The sequence below is a fragment of the Musca domestica genome, unplaced genomic scaffold (assembly GCF_030504385.1).
Source record: "Musca domestica strain aabys unplaced genomic scaffold, Musca_domestica.polishedcontigs.V.1.1 262, whole genome shotgun sequence".
Lineage (NCBI taxonomy): Eukaryota > Metazoa > Arthropoda > Insecta > Diptera > Muscidae > Musca > Musca domestica.
In genome coordinates, this window is record NW_026712285.1 from 408,829 (window position 1) to 424,691 (window position 15,863).

Consider the following 15,863-nt stretch of genomic DNA (forward strand, 5'->3'; position numbering starts at 1 on the left):
ATGTCAACGATTAATTCCTTAAGCTACCCATCGTCACTTGTTCGAAACAAAGCACTATTGTAGAGACGGACCCGTTTATTCGCCACATCCGCACAACAATAATAAATTTCACAAAGGGTAGGATACTTTTTTTAGAACACAGTTTACATAGTAAAAAAGGATACCTTTTCTTTCCTACCAAAGAGTTACCCCAAATAGAGTTTTTATATTTAAAACAAGTCAAAAGGTATCAGTCGGTATTGCCGACATATGTGTACCCTCAGCCAATGTTCAGTTTATTTTTATACCCTCCACCATAGTATGGAGAGTATATTAAGTTTGTCATTCCGTTTGTAACACCTCGAAATAAACATTTTGGACCCCACAAAGTATATATATTTTGATCAGCATAAAATTCTATGTCGATTTAGCGATGTCCATCCGTCTATCCGTCTGTGGAATTCACTCTAGCTTCCGAACGAATTGAAGTAGATTGATACAATTTTGCTCAAATGTATGTTATGTCTGCAGGACTTTTGGTATTGAAAATGGGCCATGTAGCTCCACGTTTTGGTATAGCCCTCATATAACTATACCTCCCGATATTCGGTATTTTGATGATTTTAGCGACATTTTTCACCGAAATAGTTTCAAATTTGGTATTTGAAGTTCGTAATGGATGCTACAGCCTAAGACAGAAAATTGTATGTGCAGGTCCGCCTATTCGTAAGCCCCAATATAACGGTACCTCCCGATATTCGGTATTTTATTGATTTTAGGGACATTTTTCACCAGAATTGTTTCAAATTTGATATTTGAAGTTCGTAATGGATACTACATCCTAAGACAGAAAATGAGCCATGTAGGTTCACGTCTTCGTATAGCTCCCATATAACGGTACCTCCTGATATTGGGTATTTTGATGAGTTTAGAGACATTATTTATCGGAACTATTTCAAATATAGTATTTGAAGTTCGTAATGAATACTACAGCCTATGACAGAAAATTGTCTGTGCAGGTCCGCGTCTTCGTATAGCCCCCATATAACAGTACCTCCCGATATTCGGTATTTTGATTGTATCGATATTATACCGATTTTTTTAAGTTTCGCACTTGAATATTGTAATGGCTTATGACAAATGTTACCTACGCAGGTTCATGTCGTCATATAGACCCTAATATAACAGCTACATTCGGTATTTTTAAGATTTTAACAGAAGTTTTAACGGATTTTTTTGTTTTTGAGAATTGTCAAATTCGTCCCAAATGGTAGAGGGTATTCAAAGTTCGGCCCGGCCGAACTTACAGCTTTTTTACTTGTTGATTGTTCAAATTGTTGACCCTCTGTGCAGTAGATTCCAAAGGAATGCGCCAATATTGTCCATTTCGTATCGAACCCAAATAAATATGAGGTTTGGAATATGGTTTGGACTATATGGGTACTTTCTTCACTTAAATGATTATATCCATTAGATTTCCCTTAGCTTTATGGCTCCTGAAAATATTTGCGCGAAGCTTAATCTAGATAGATGCGTAATTAGATGCGTAATTAGAACATCGTTTTCATCGGAAAGACTAATAGGAAAATGTTTACCAAAAAGTCTTAAAAATCTTTCATTTGAATTTCAGCGAGGAGGATATTAGTAAAACCATAGTTCCCACATCCAATTTTTCTTTCCAAAACTATTTCAAAATCTCCACATGTAAACCGACCTCAATATCAAATTTCAGAATTTCAACTCTATCGCTTCACCCAATATTAAATTTAGTAGCATTTAGTTATTTTCGTACCATTTGAGTACACATTTTCAAAGCAATCTCCAATATCAAATAACAGGTTTCCAGCTCTTCCTATCCTTCACCCAATACCCAATTTAGTACCACTTAGCACTTTTCGTACAATTATGAAACACATTTCCAAAACCACCTCCATATCTCTATTCCAGATAACAACAATATCAAATTTAAGGATATCAGCGTTATCCCATCATCCAATATCAAATTTAGTACAATTTAGTACTTTTCGTACATATATTAGACGCCAAACCACCGCTAAATCTCACACACAGATACCAACAGTTATCTAAATATTAAAATATAAAATTTAATTTCTATCCCTTCATCCGTTCAATGCTTTTCCTACATCCAAGCTACACCTGAACAGCAACCCTAATACAAAATTTCAGATTTGATGCACTATATGTTCACACAATACCAATTTGTACCAAATATAGTACACAGTTCAGTTCAGTCCTATACCCTAACAGTGATCCTAATGCCAAATTTCAGATATCAATCAATATCAGTACCATTTACAGGGTGAGATGAAAAAACGACAACCAACTTCAGACTGCTGTCATTTCCAAGCTACTCGTCTGACAGCTGTTAAAATTATTCCAGTGACAGCTCTTTATATTATTTACAAGCGAACAAAACATTTTGGTGAGAATTTTCCAGAAAAAAAATTTTTTCCTGATGGAATTCAAGCGTGATAGTGTGATCTCTTAATATTTAGCTGGAAAACCACAAGTGGCTATCGTTAGAGCACTCCAGCATTTAAATGTGAATAAATTTTTTGTGTCTCGTACCATTGCTCGTTACCGTGATACTGGTAGCGTAGCGCGGCGTCAAGGAAGTTGACGTGGGCGGAAGAAAACAGCAACATCAGCAAAAATGGTTCGAAAAATAAAGAAGCGACTTGATAGAAACCCTCGTCGCAGTGGCCGAAAAATGGCACGTGAGCTGAACATATCGCAATATTCCATTCGAGCTCAAAAAGTGAGCACGAGGTAATTCCATTGAAATTTCAAAAAGTGCAAGAACTTACACCGCAACAGAAAGAAAATAGACTCAAAAGAGCTAAAGAATTTGGATTTCTCCGATTAGAAAACATTCGTTGTCCAGCAGTTTGTAAACAAACAAAATGATCGTGTTTACTTGCCAAAGAGGTCAGCTGAAAATATGCACCTTCGGTTGGCCACCAGAACTCAAGCGCCGGCCATGGTGATGGTGTGAGCCGCCATAACAGCTGATGGTCGCTCTCCGCTCGTATTAATCGACCGTGGCATCAGAATAAATGCTGAATATTATCGCGAAAATAATCTGGAGGGTGTATTAAAGCCTTGGGAGCAGGCCTTGGACATTCCAAAACACCATCGCATTCAGCACACGCCACCCAAGAATGCTTACAAAATGAGGTTCCTCCCTTCATTTCCAGCGCACAATGGCCATCAAAATCTTCGGATACCAATCCGTTGGACTATTGTGTCTGGAGTATTTTGGAAAACAAGGGCTTAGCGGGGAATGGGCCAAAATACCGCAGAGCAACATTCGGGCAGCGTGTGACGGTTTCATTGGCCGTTTGAAGGCCATAATTCATGCCAAAGGTGACCAATTCGAACAAATTTAAACTTATTCTAAAATGCTTTTTTCGAAAGTTTTTGTTTCCATTAAATAAAATTAAAAAAAAAATTATGGCGTTTAACTTTGTTGCAGTTTTTTTATCTCACCCTGTGCTTTTAGAATACACAATTACAATTCGCAGCTTATAACGTTGGTAAAAACGCCCAGAACCATCAGAACTCTTATAATCCGAATGTACCGAGGTTTAAGTATATGATGATGTCATATCCTATACTTAATACTTGCTTTTATAATGCCCTTGAGAAAATTTTACATAATTCGGGTTCGAAAAAGTTTTATATCCTCCAACATCATATGGAGGGTATATACAGTTTTTCATTCCGGGTGTAACCTCTCAAAATATTCATTTTAAATCCCACAAAGGATATATATTCTTGATCAGCATGAAATTCTATGTATGTCTATACGGAGATCACTCTAGCTTCCGAACTCATATATGTTTTATATCTGCAGGACTTTTGGTATTGAAAATGATCATATAGGCCCAAGTTATGGTATGGTCCCATATGGCTGTACCACCAGATTAAAGGTCATTCGGTTGGCTTAGTCAGAATTTTAATCGTATATTGGAAGTTTGTGTTTCATTATGTAGAAAACATCCTTGCGTAGAAGTGTCCAAATAGGTCCAATTTTTTGTATAGTTCTCATATAATTATACCACCAGATATATTGACGATTTATGTCATACTTTTTACTAGAAATATTAAAAATTTGAAATTTGGAGTTCACAATGGGTTCACAGATACGCGTCTTTGTATAGCACCTATATTACGGTGCCTCCCAATATTTCGTATTTTGATGATTTTAGCAATATTTGTCTACAGAATTCTTCTAAACTACGTGAATGGAAACGGTGTATCCCACAACAATTACCCACAGAAACGTCGATTATTTTAAATGTACACCGCGAAGAACCGAAGGACAAACCATTGACTAAACACAAACGATCTCATTTTTCGAATATATAAACGAAAAGGTAATTGTGTGCGAAATGCCGAATTAACGGGCAATTGCGAGAGCGGCCAGTTTGTAAGCGATTGTGTTATCGATGGCGTTGCGCCCAGGAGCCACTTCTTTTATTTATTTGCAATGTGTCGATAATGGAGAATCATTTTTAACGCAGCAAGCAAAACAACCTGGCTGGCAAGTCGACTGACTGACTGATTAACTGGCACAATACTAAAGAGGCAAATGTGTGTGTGTGTGCGGTATTATACGACAGGATGACCGATCGTCACAGTGTAGCTGTGTGTGTGAAGATTGGCGATTAAGTTCTTATATTCAAGGAATAAAATATACTCAAATTCATGGTCATACTGTCAAATCCCACTGACTGACGGACGATTTAGGCAACTGGGGAACAGTGTTTTTCTAAGAAGAGTGGACATAAGAAGACCTCTTAATCTTCTATAAGAACTTCTATGAGAAGAATTATTAGACTTCCATTAGAAGACATCTTGATCTTCCATTAGAAGACCTCTTAATCTTCCATGAGAAGACTTCTTGGCTATGCGAAGACCCCTTGGTCTTTGATTAGAAAACCTGTTGATCCTCCTAAGGAATTATTGGACTTCTATGAGAAGACTTCTGGGTCTTCCATAAGGAGACTTCTTAATCTATGGTCTATGAGAAGACCTTCAGCTCTTCTATGAAAGGACCTTCAGCTCTTCTATGAGAGGACCTTCAGATCTTCTATGAGAGGACCTTCAGCTCTTCTATGAGAGGACCTTCAGCTCTTCTATGAGAGGACCTTCAGCTCTTCTATGAGAGGACCTTCAGCTCTTCTATGAGAGGACCTTCAGCTCTTCTATGAGAGGACCTTCAGCTCTTCTCTTCTATGAGAGGACCTTCAGCTCTTCTATGAGAGGACCTTCAGCTCTTCTATGAGAGGACCTTCAGCTCTTCTATGAGAGGACCTTCAGCTCTTCTATGAGAGGACCTTCAGCTCTTCTATGAGAAGACCTTCAGCTCTTCTATGAGAGAAGACCTTCAGCTCTTCTATGAGAGAAGACCTTCAGCTCTTCTATGAGAGAAGACCTTCAGCTCTTCTATGAGAGAAGACCTTCAGCTCTTCTATGAGAGAAGACCTTCCGCTCTTCTATGAGAGAAGACCACTTGCTCTTCTATGAGAGAAGACCTTCAGCTCTTCTATGAGAGAAGACCTTCAGCTCTTCTATGAGAGAAGACCTTCAGCTCTTCTATGAGAGAAGACCTTCAGCTCTTCTATGAGAGAAGACCTTCAGCTCTTCTATGAGAGAAGACCTTCAGCTCTTCTATGAGAGAAGACCACTTGCTCTTCTATGAGAAAAGACCACTTGCTCTTTTATGAGAAAAGACCACTTGCTCTTCTATGAGAGAAGACCTCTTGCTCTTCTACTCATCCAAACCACAGTACCCGAAGATATTTAGGTCTTTTCCCTGGGACGCTTTCAAATAAAGTAAGTTCTTGGAAGTCCTTTGGAATGGTATGACTCCCTCCGATAACGTACAGATCTTTATTGTACGATTGGTTTATTTATAATAATTAGGTGTTCCAAGTTTAAATATCTTCCTTCGGCTGTTTTTGTTATTGTTATTGCCACAGCCGGTTTATGTGCTTGCCATCTCCAGCCGTTAATCGGCTGGCCGACAATGCAGCTACCTTGTACCCTTGGATTATGTGGCCAACCAACACCAGAAGCTTATCGCAATCTCGAACGTTTTTTCCACTTAGCCACACCACACATTTTTCTCGGTGATCAGCCAGCCCTAAGGCAGGCGGGTTTGAAGCTGCAAGTGCAACAAATATTCCAACACACTGGCAAATGCTGCAGATAAATTCGAGAATCGCCAGAAACTGTGTTTAAAAATGCATAAAGTCTCATCACAGGAGGATATTCACAACTGAAGTGCTGGCAGTAGATATCCAATTCTCTGTTGTGTTTTCTTCTGCTTTTTCTTCTCCTTTTCGTTTTCTTCTCAGCTCATAAACTCTTGCAGCTCGCACCTTTTGATATTTGAATGTCGGACAATGCTGGTCGATGTTTGGTTTTTATTGGATTCTTGGCAATAACAGAGCAAATCGATGGCAATCGATTTCTTATGGCTTCCTTTCGAATTCGAGCCGTTTGTAATCCAACATCTTTCTATGCGCACAGGCTCCTCCGAGAGTGCCTTGGTTCTTGCAGTTCATGCCGTTTGTAAATGGCCCGCATTAACATGGTTATTCGATTTATTAAGTAACTTCAATTTGCGTTTCGATTACGCGCGTAACGCCTGTTTTATGCTGCTGCTGGTGGTGATTGTGGTGGCTGGGGGTAACTCCACAACTGTTGCTGGCGGTGCTATTTCCTTTTTCAGAGTTTCTGGGCCATGCGAGTAGAACTGTTCCAGATTCCATTGGCACTTTGGCAAAAGACTTGTAATATCCAGATCAGGGGGAGATTGGGAAGTGAGGATAAATGCGAGGATATCATCGAAAAATAGAAGTAAAGAAGGTAAAGACAAGAAGTGCTTTCTTCTGTAGAGAAGCAATGCGACCCTTCTATAGAAGAAAGGCCCTCTTATGGAATATCAATAGTTCCATTTTTAGAAGGTCAATTATTCCTCTTGTAGAAGACCAATGGATCCGCTTACAGAACCTCATTCGATCGTCAAATGACAACTAAGTCCTCCCTTAGAACGCCAATGGGTCTTCTTATGGAAAACTGATGGATCTTCTAAAAGAAGAACAATTTGTCTTCTCATAGAAGTCCAATACGTCTTCTAATAGAAAATTCAGCACGTCTTTTTATCGAAGGCCAATAGGTATTCTTACAGAAAACCAGTAGGATCTTCTTATAGAACACCCATGAGACCAATCTTCCCATAGAAGTTCAGTAGGTATTTTATAAAGACCAATAGGTCTTCTTATAGAGAACCTATGAGACCAATGAATCTTCTCATAAAAGTCAAATAGGTCTTCTCATGGAAGTCCAGTAGAACTTTTTATAGAAGACCAGTAGATCTTCTTATAGAAGACCAGTGGGTTTTCTTATAGAAGACCAGTGGGTTTTCTTATAGAAGACCAGTGAGTCTCCTAATATAAGACCAGGGGTCTTCTTATAGAAGACCAGTGGGTTTTCTTATAGAAGACCAGTGGGTTTTCTTATAGAAGACCAGTGGGCCTTCTTATAGAAGATCAGTATGTGTTCCTATAGAAGACCAGTAGATCTTCTCAAAGAAAACCTATGAGACAAATGATATTTCTCATAGAAGTCCAGTAGGTCTTCTTATAGAAGTCCAGATGGTCTTTTATAAAAGACCAGTAGGTCTTCTTATAGAAAACATATGAGACCAATTAGTATTCTCATAGAAGTCCAATAGGTCTTCTTATAGAAGACTAGTAGGTCTTCTTATAGAAGACCAGTAAGTCTTTTATAAAGGACCAGTAGGTCTTCTTATTATACACTTATGAGATCAATAGGTCTTCTCATGGAAGCCCAGAAGACCAATAGCTCTTCTTCTAAAAGACCAGTAGGTCTTCTTACAGAAGACCAATAGCTCTTCTTCTAGAAGGCCAGTAGGTCTTCTTACAGAGACCAATAGGTCTTCTTATAGAAGACCAATAGGTCTTCTTATAGGACACCAGTAGGTCTTCTTATAGGAGACACGTAGGTCTTCTTATAGAAGACCAATGGCTCTTCTTATAGAGCACCATTGGGATCCTCTTATAGGAGGCAAATAGGTCTTTCAATAGAAAAAAATAGGCCTTCTTATAGAAGGTCATTGGGACTTTCTATAGAAGACTTATGATTTTCTTACAGAAGTACTTGGATCTTCTATAGAAGACCTATGAAGTCCAAATAATAGAAGACTAATGGCTCTTCTTATAGAAGAATGGAAGTCCAATGGGTCTTATATATAGAAGATCAGTGGGTCTTCTTATAGAAGGCCAAGTTATTTTCTTACAGAGTTGTCCTTTTATAGAGGACCCAGTTGTCTTTTAAAAGAAGACCAAATATAAATGACTGAGGGTTATCCGATGGATATCCCTAAAGAAGACCAATGTTCTTTTTCTTATAGAGGAACAAGAGGTCTTCTATAGAGGAACAAGGGGTAATCAAATAGAAGACCAATTAATTTTTTTATACAATACCAACTTGTCTTCTCATAGAAGTCCGGTTTAATAGGTTAAAAATGGATATGGAACAATAATACCTCTATATAGGAATATCCATTTTTAACCTATAAGAGTCCGTCTTCCAAGAAGTCCAAGAGGTATTTTTATAGAACGCCAATGCAGCTTCTTACTTTCGAAAGACTAATGGGATTTATCCGAAAGGACTACTGGGTATATTCAAAGAAGAAACTTTCACCTTCTCCTGGATATAAAATGGGGTCTTTCATAGAACTCCAATGGGTCTTCTTAGGGGCTTCAAGACTATTTGGTCTTTTCATAGAAGACCAAAATGCATTCCCAAAGGTAGCCGAAAGGTCTTTTCATTTCCTTTATATTCTCAAAGCACCTTTCGTATCCTTTCCCTCCTTATCATACTTCCTCCCTCCTGATTTTCCTTACACACCTCATTGCAAGGTGTCATTGTAAATACTATAGCCCCAAACACTTGTCTCTTTGTGTGTGTGTGTCTGTACGCTATAATTATAATTGCATTTATTCTGGCGCTCCCTGAAATAAAAAAAAACTGCCATCGCCAAACGCTGCTACCAGCCACTCAATAAAATTCCCATTGGTCATTTGATAGGAAATAATCGATTGGCTATCATCAGTTATTGTTGCCGCATGTACTTTACCTGTTGGGTGGAGGAGAGCTGGCAATTGGGTGCTGGGTTCTCGTTTTCCGCCACCGGCACATAGGCGTTGCTGGCTAAATTGCCAATTCATTTAAATGAAAAATTGCTCAATTTAAAATTGAAAATTGAGTTGTGATTATTAAAAGCTCCTGCAATGATGATTAAACGCCCATAAAGGCAAAGGAATTAACAAATGGCTGGCTATGGATGTCATGTACGGCTGTGTGATTCCGTTTTATTTGGCAGGGGTATTTTTACGTCGAGTTGCTGGCAGGCTATCTGGGGCGACTTGTAGAGCATTGCATTTTGGTTAATTGGCAGTTGGCATGGTTGCGTTTTGTTGGCCAGACGACATGATATGATATACTGCATTGGTGGTGGTGAGGAGGAGGAGGAGGGCAGAGCGGGGCGCACACTAATTTACACGTTTATAAATAAGCTAATAAAAGGTGGATTTCCATTATCGCTTTTGCGATAACAAGCGATTAACCGTTGTCCCGCATACTCAAAGTGACAGATAACAATTTATTTAGTTACGCGAATTGAGAGGTGTAGCTGCTTAATGTGGGAATGACGGGAAGTTGCTAAACAAATTTTTGAACAAAGTTGGTTTAATGGTAATAAAATGTTCTGTCATATAACAGTTTCGACTTTGTGAGGAATTAAGAATATTTTTTGATAGTTTAGTGTCATAAAGTTATTCTTTTCCTATATGAACAAATATATCCGACCAAACCCGAGACAACTACCAGTTCATTGAATCGCAATATCACATGAGACCGTGATTTATATCTAGACAAAAACATACAGTCCTCCAATACAGAATACCTTTTACAGGTCATATCTAGAGGGTAAGATAAAAAGCTGCAACAAAATCAAACGCCATAATTTTCAAATCTTTTTTAAAATTTTATTGAATGAGAGCACAAAATATCAGAAATAGCATCAAATTTTAGAATAAGTTTAGATTTGTTCGAATTGGTCACCTTTCGCACGAATTATGGCCTTCATACGGCCAATGAAATCGTCACACGCTGCCCGAATGTTGTTCTGCGGTATTTTGGCCCACTCCCGGCGAAGCGCTTGCTTGAGATGATCGTTACTTTGGTATTTTTTAATGCCAACCTTGCTTTCCAAAATACTCCAGACACAATAGTCCAACGGATTGTTATCCGGAGATTTTGGTGGCCATTGTGCCCGGGAAATGAAGCGAGGAACCTCATTTTGTAACCATTCTTGGGTTGCGCGTGCTGAGTGCGATGGTGCTGAGTCCTGTTGGAAAGTCCAAGGTCTGCGGCCAAAATGTCGGCGTGCCCAAGGCTTAATACACCCTACAGAATATTTTCGCGATAATATTCGTCGTTTATTCTGATGCCACGGTCGATTAATACGAGGGGAGAGCGAGCATCGGCTGTTATGGCGCCCACACCATCACCATGGCTGGCCCTTGAGTTCTGTTGGCCAACCGAAGGTGCATTTTCAGCTGACCTCTTTGGCAAGTAAAAACGATCATTTTGTTCGTTTTCAAACTGCTGGACAACGAATGTTTTCTCATCGGAGAAAATCAAATTCGGCAGTTTACCATTTTCGGCCAAGCGAAGCTACTATTTAGCTCTTTTGACTCCATTTTCTTTCCGCTGCGGTGTAAGTTTTTGCACTTTTTGGAATTTCAAGGCTTTACCCCGAGTTCATTTTTCAATATTTGCCGAATGGAATATTGCGGTATGTTCAGCTCACGAGCCATTTTTCGGCCACTGCGACACGGGTTTCGATCAAGTCGCTTCTTTACCATTTCTACTGATGTTGCTGTTTTCTTCCGTCCACTTCCTTGACGTCGAGCTACACTACCAGTATCATGGTAACGAGCGATGGTAAGAGACACAAAGGATTTATTCACATTTAAATGCTGGAGTGCTCTAACGATAGCCACTTGTGGTTTTCCAGCCAAATATAAAGAAATCACACTATCACGCTTGAATTCCATCACGAATAACTTTTTTCTGGGAAATTCTCACCAAAATGCTCTTTTACGCTTGTAAAAAATATACACAGGAATAATTTTAACAGCTGTCGGACGAGTGGCTTAGAAATGACAGCAATCTGAAGTTGGTTGCAGTTCTTTCATCTCACCCTGTAGACAGAAGTCCCTATACAGGTTTTCCATGCTTGAAATAAGTCAATTTGTCTTCCCATGGACAGAAAACCGTTTTCGGGTCTCCCATGGATAGTAATCTCTCAGCAGGTCTTCTAAGGGTAGATGACCTTCGGTAGAACTTCTACAGGTGAAAGAGCTTTAATAGCTCTTATATAGACAGAAGACTATAATGATTTCATATTCGCACATCGAAGATTGAACTTGTTTTACGTATAATTCGGTAAGCGCTTTACCCCCTATAAATGTACGTATATACTAAGATTGTGATTTCATGTATGTATGTAGTGACACCGGCAGTAATAGCCGCAGAATGCATGTATTTTTGTTATCTTTCGTTGAAACAAAAACTCAAGTCCAAAACAGAAGCAATCATCATTTTAATCAGCATCATTTGTTCGCTCCATAACTAAGCTTTGCCGCATTCGCACGCAGTGCAATGACAATTCATTTCACCTTACCGTTGATGGAGAACGACCGACCAAACGACCGAAGTAAGGAACGATTGAGTGAATCGTGCAGGCACCACTGCATTCCATGGAATCTGAACCTGTTGTTCCTGGGTGTACGCTGGTCGACATGTGAATGCGTTCATGGACACAATATTTGCCACAAGTTGGCTCCTCTCCTGCCTGTTGTGTCTGTCGGACCGACCGATCGACAAGCCTGCCTGTCGTTTACGTTAAGGATTTCTGCGATTACCACTAATAGATAAAGTCTTTATTAATCGCACAGTGGCAGAACCAGGTGAGTTGCATTCCCCGACACCATAGACTACTGCTTGAGGGACCAAAGCCAAGGGGGGTAGAGATCATTTTGGAATTGACTTACAGTGTTTGCACTTTGATTTCCTTTAACTCTGTGTGACTGGCTGATTGCCTGCTCCGTGCTGTTACATTTGCTGGACCATGCACAAACACACATATCTGCACGTTTGCTCTGTATTGCCCTCGGCTGCTCTAAACTGTAGCAAAGTGTTAACCATGATCAATTCCTGGTAACTTTTAAGTTTTACAGATCAATAACAAATTTTTTTAGCTTTAAATTACAGCGGTTTGCAAAAAAATCACAACAACAACAATGGATGTAAAGGAAAAAAACAGGTCAATATGAGTATGAGGGTTATGAGGTGTGTTAACCTTCATCTGTGTTGTTTATTTGTATTTGGGTCTTATATTTGAAAGTAACGGGTCACTATTTATAACATTTTCTTCAACAGGAGCTATGTCAATGAAAATTGCAGAGTGACCTGCAAAATTTTGATTTTTTTCTTTTTACGTCCTAAAGAAATTTTGAAACAATTACAGGGTGAAATGATAAAACTGCAACCAACTTCAGACTGCTGTCATTTCAAAGCCACTCGTCCGACAGCTATTAAAATTATTCCAGTGACAGCTCATTATATTGTTTACAAGCGAACAAAAGCAATTTGGTGAGAATTTTCCAGATAAAGTTATTCGTGATGGAATGGTTAACAAAAAGTGGCTATCGTTAGAGCACTCCAGCATTTAAATGTGAATAAATCTTTTGTGCCTCGTACCATCACTCGTTACCGTGATACTGGTAGCGTAGCCCGAGTCAAGGAAGTGGATGGAAGAAAACTGCAACATCAGCAGAAATAGTTCGAAAAATAAAGAAGCGACTTGATCGAAACCCACGTCGCAGTGGCCGAAAAATGGCTCGTGAGCTGAATATATCGCAATATTCCATTCGGCAAATATTGAAAAATGAGCTCATTGAAATTCCAAAAAGTGCAAGAACTTACATCGCACCAGAAAGAAAATATACCCAAAAGAGCTAAAGAGTTGCTTCGCTTGGCCGAAAGTGGTGAACTGCCGAATTTGATTTTCTACGGTGAGAAACCATTCGTTGTCCAGCAGTTTGTAAACAAGCAAAATTATCGTGTTTACTGCCAAAGAGGTCAGTTGAAAATGTGCAAACTCGGTTGGCCACCAGAACCAAAACGCCAGCCATGGTGATGGGTTGGGCCCCCATAACAGCCGATGGTCGCTCTCGTATAAATCGACCGTGGCATCAGAATAAGTACCGAATGTTATCGCAAAGATATTCTGGAGGATGTATTACAGCCTTGAGCACGCAAACATTTTGGCCGCAGACCGTCGACATTCCAACAGGACTCAGAACCAACGCACTCAGCACGCGCCACCCAAGAATGATTACAAAATGAGGTTCCTCGCTTCATTTCCAGCGCACAATTTCGACCAAAATCTCCTGATACCAATCCTTTGGACTATTGTGTCTGGAGTATTTTGGAAAGCAAGGTTGGCACTAAAAAATACCAAGGTGTCGATCACCTCAAGGTAGCGCTTCGCTGGGAATGGTCCAAAATACCGCAGAGCATCGTTCGAGCAGCGTGTAATGGTTTCATTGGCCGTTTGAAGGCCATAATTTGTTCCAAAGGTGACCGATTCGAACAAATCTAAACTTATTCTAAAATTTGATGCTATTTCCGACATTGTTTGCTTTCATTCAATAAAATGTAAAAATTATGGCGTTTGACTTTGTTGCAGTTTTTTTTATATCACCCTGTATGTCCGTCCGTTCGTCTATCCGTCTGTCCGTATTAATTTGTAATCACTCTACAAGTCGCAATTATGGCCCGATCCTCACGAAATTTAGCATGGAGGTGAGACTAGGGTCGGAATAGAAGCCTATTGTTGTTGGAGATGATCGAATAATATTGAAATGGGCCAAAGACAGGAAAATTTCCTGATTTTGCAGTTTGCAGTCTACAGGTCGCAATTATCGACCAATCGACTTTGAATTTAGCGTGGAGCTACAGTTTAGAGCTTGTCAGAGGCCTACCATTTTCTTTGGTCATCGCACAATATTTAGCGAATAAATTCGACCATAACTTTTATGTAAAAATACGACAATTTGCACTGAACCGCGAATATTTTTAATCCTGGCGAAATCACAAATTCTCGAAAATGTCACTTCCGAAACTTACATTGATGCTCATATCCCAGATTTCGCGTATATAGCAAAATATATACAATCTCATATATCAACAAAATGGGATGTTAGTTAGACCGCTTATAACTCAAGAACAGAAGGACGGATTTTGACAATTTTCACAAATTCGGAATGGTCTCTTGCCAGAAAAGGATAAAATCAAAGAAAATCGCGTAATATGGCAAAAAAAGATTTTTTTATATTTTTATTTTTCGTTGTTTCAAAATGGTCAGGCTTAATCCCATTATTGTTGTTTTTTTATAAAAACATCGTTTGTTTATTAGTGGAGAACGATGCTAATTTTTACCAGGGGGTAAGGTGGGGAATACCTAGGTTTCGGAAAGAGCCACCAATCCTTATCAGTTCCCTTGTTTTTTTTTGTCTGGAATATTCTCCCCAGAAGTTATTTTAAAAACAAGTAAGCAAAGGCTATAGTCGTGCGGGGCCGACCATCTGATACCCTACAACACTACAATATGTTAGAAGCCCCCTTATGTCCAAATCCATTTTTGAAAGATATCGCCTTTGAAATTATGTCACGGAACACTGCCCAGATATTACCCTTTGCATTTTGACCAGGAACATTTGCAAAATATCTACGCACTCCGTCGTGCTGTTAGTTGATGTGGTCCATTTTACAGCTAAATATAATCCAATGGTCATCCAAAATGCCAGAATTTTTCCCTGCCCTTAACTCTCTTCTCAAGCGTGTCGGTTGCTTCAATTGTGTGATCAGGACAGTTTTTCTGTGTTTGGTTTATTTGAAACCCTAAATTTTTTGCGATCATCTCCAAAACCAATAGGCCTCTCTCCATCTCCAAATTTAGGCTCATATATATGATTTGCTTGTCTACGATATTTGGCGGCATTCATCAACGCATCAATCAGCATATCAATCAAGCAATCATCATAAAAAAGCCAGAAGTTCGCCTCTTGTGTATTTCGGTTATCATCTGTAAGTAAGGTTGGTATTTTTCACACAAAAATAGTGGTTCATTCTTCCCGCTGTCCTAACTCTAACTTCTTGCGAGATCTCGGGTCCTTTGTTTTCTATTTGTGACCTTTATAACGGTTGAAAAATCAGAAACATTTTTAGTTGTTGGTCCATTTCAACCCCTAAATATATTGCGGACATCTTTAAAAACAATAGGACTAGCTTTTGTGATCCTAAGCATTCCAGCTAACATCCCCTTCCTTTGTATATACACATTGTATATATTTCGCAAGATACATCCGATATATTTATTATCGGCATCTACGTAACGGTCAGAATTGACCTGCCCATCTATTTGTTATTTCACTGGGATTAATAATATTCGCTTTTTAATAGAAAATTTGACTTTTATTTAACACAAATGTTATGGTCTATTTCACTCACTAAATATCACCCGATGACCAGCCACAAGCTCTACTCCCATGCTGACTTCCGCGTCGATTGGTCGTTTTTGTTCCATTTCAACCCCTAAATTTTATATGATCTTCTCCAAAAGCAATAGGGTTCTATTCTGGCGCTAGCCCCACCTCCATTCTAAATTTCGTGAAGATCGGGCCATAATTCGA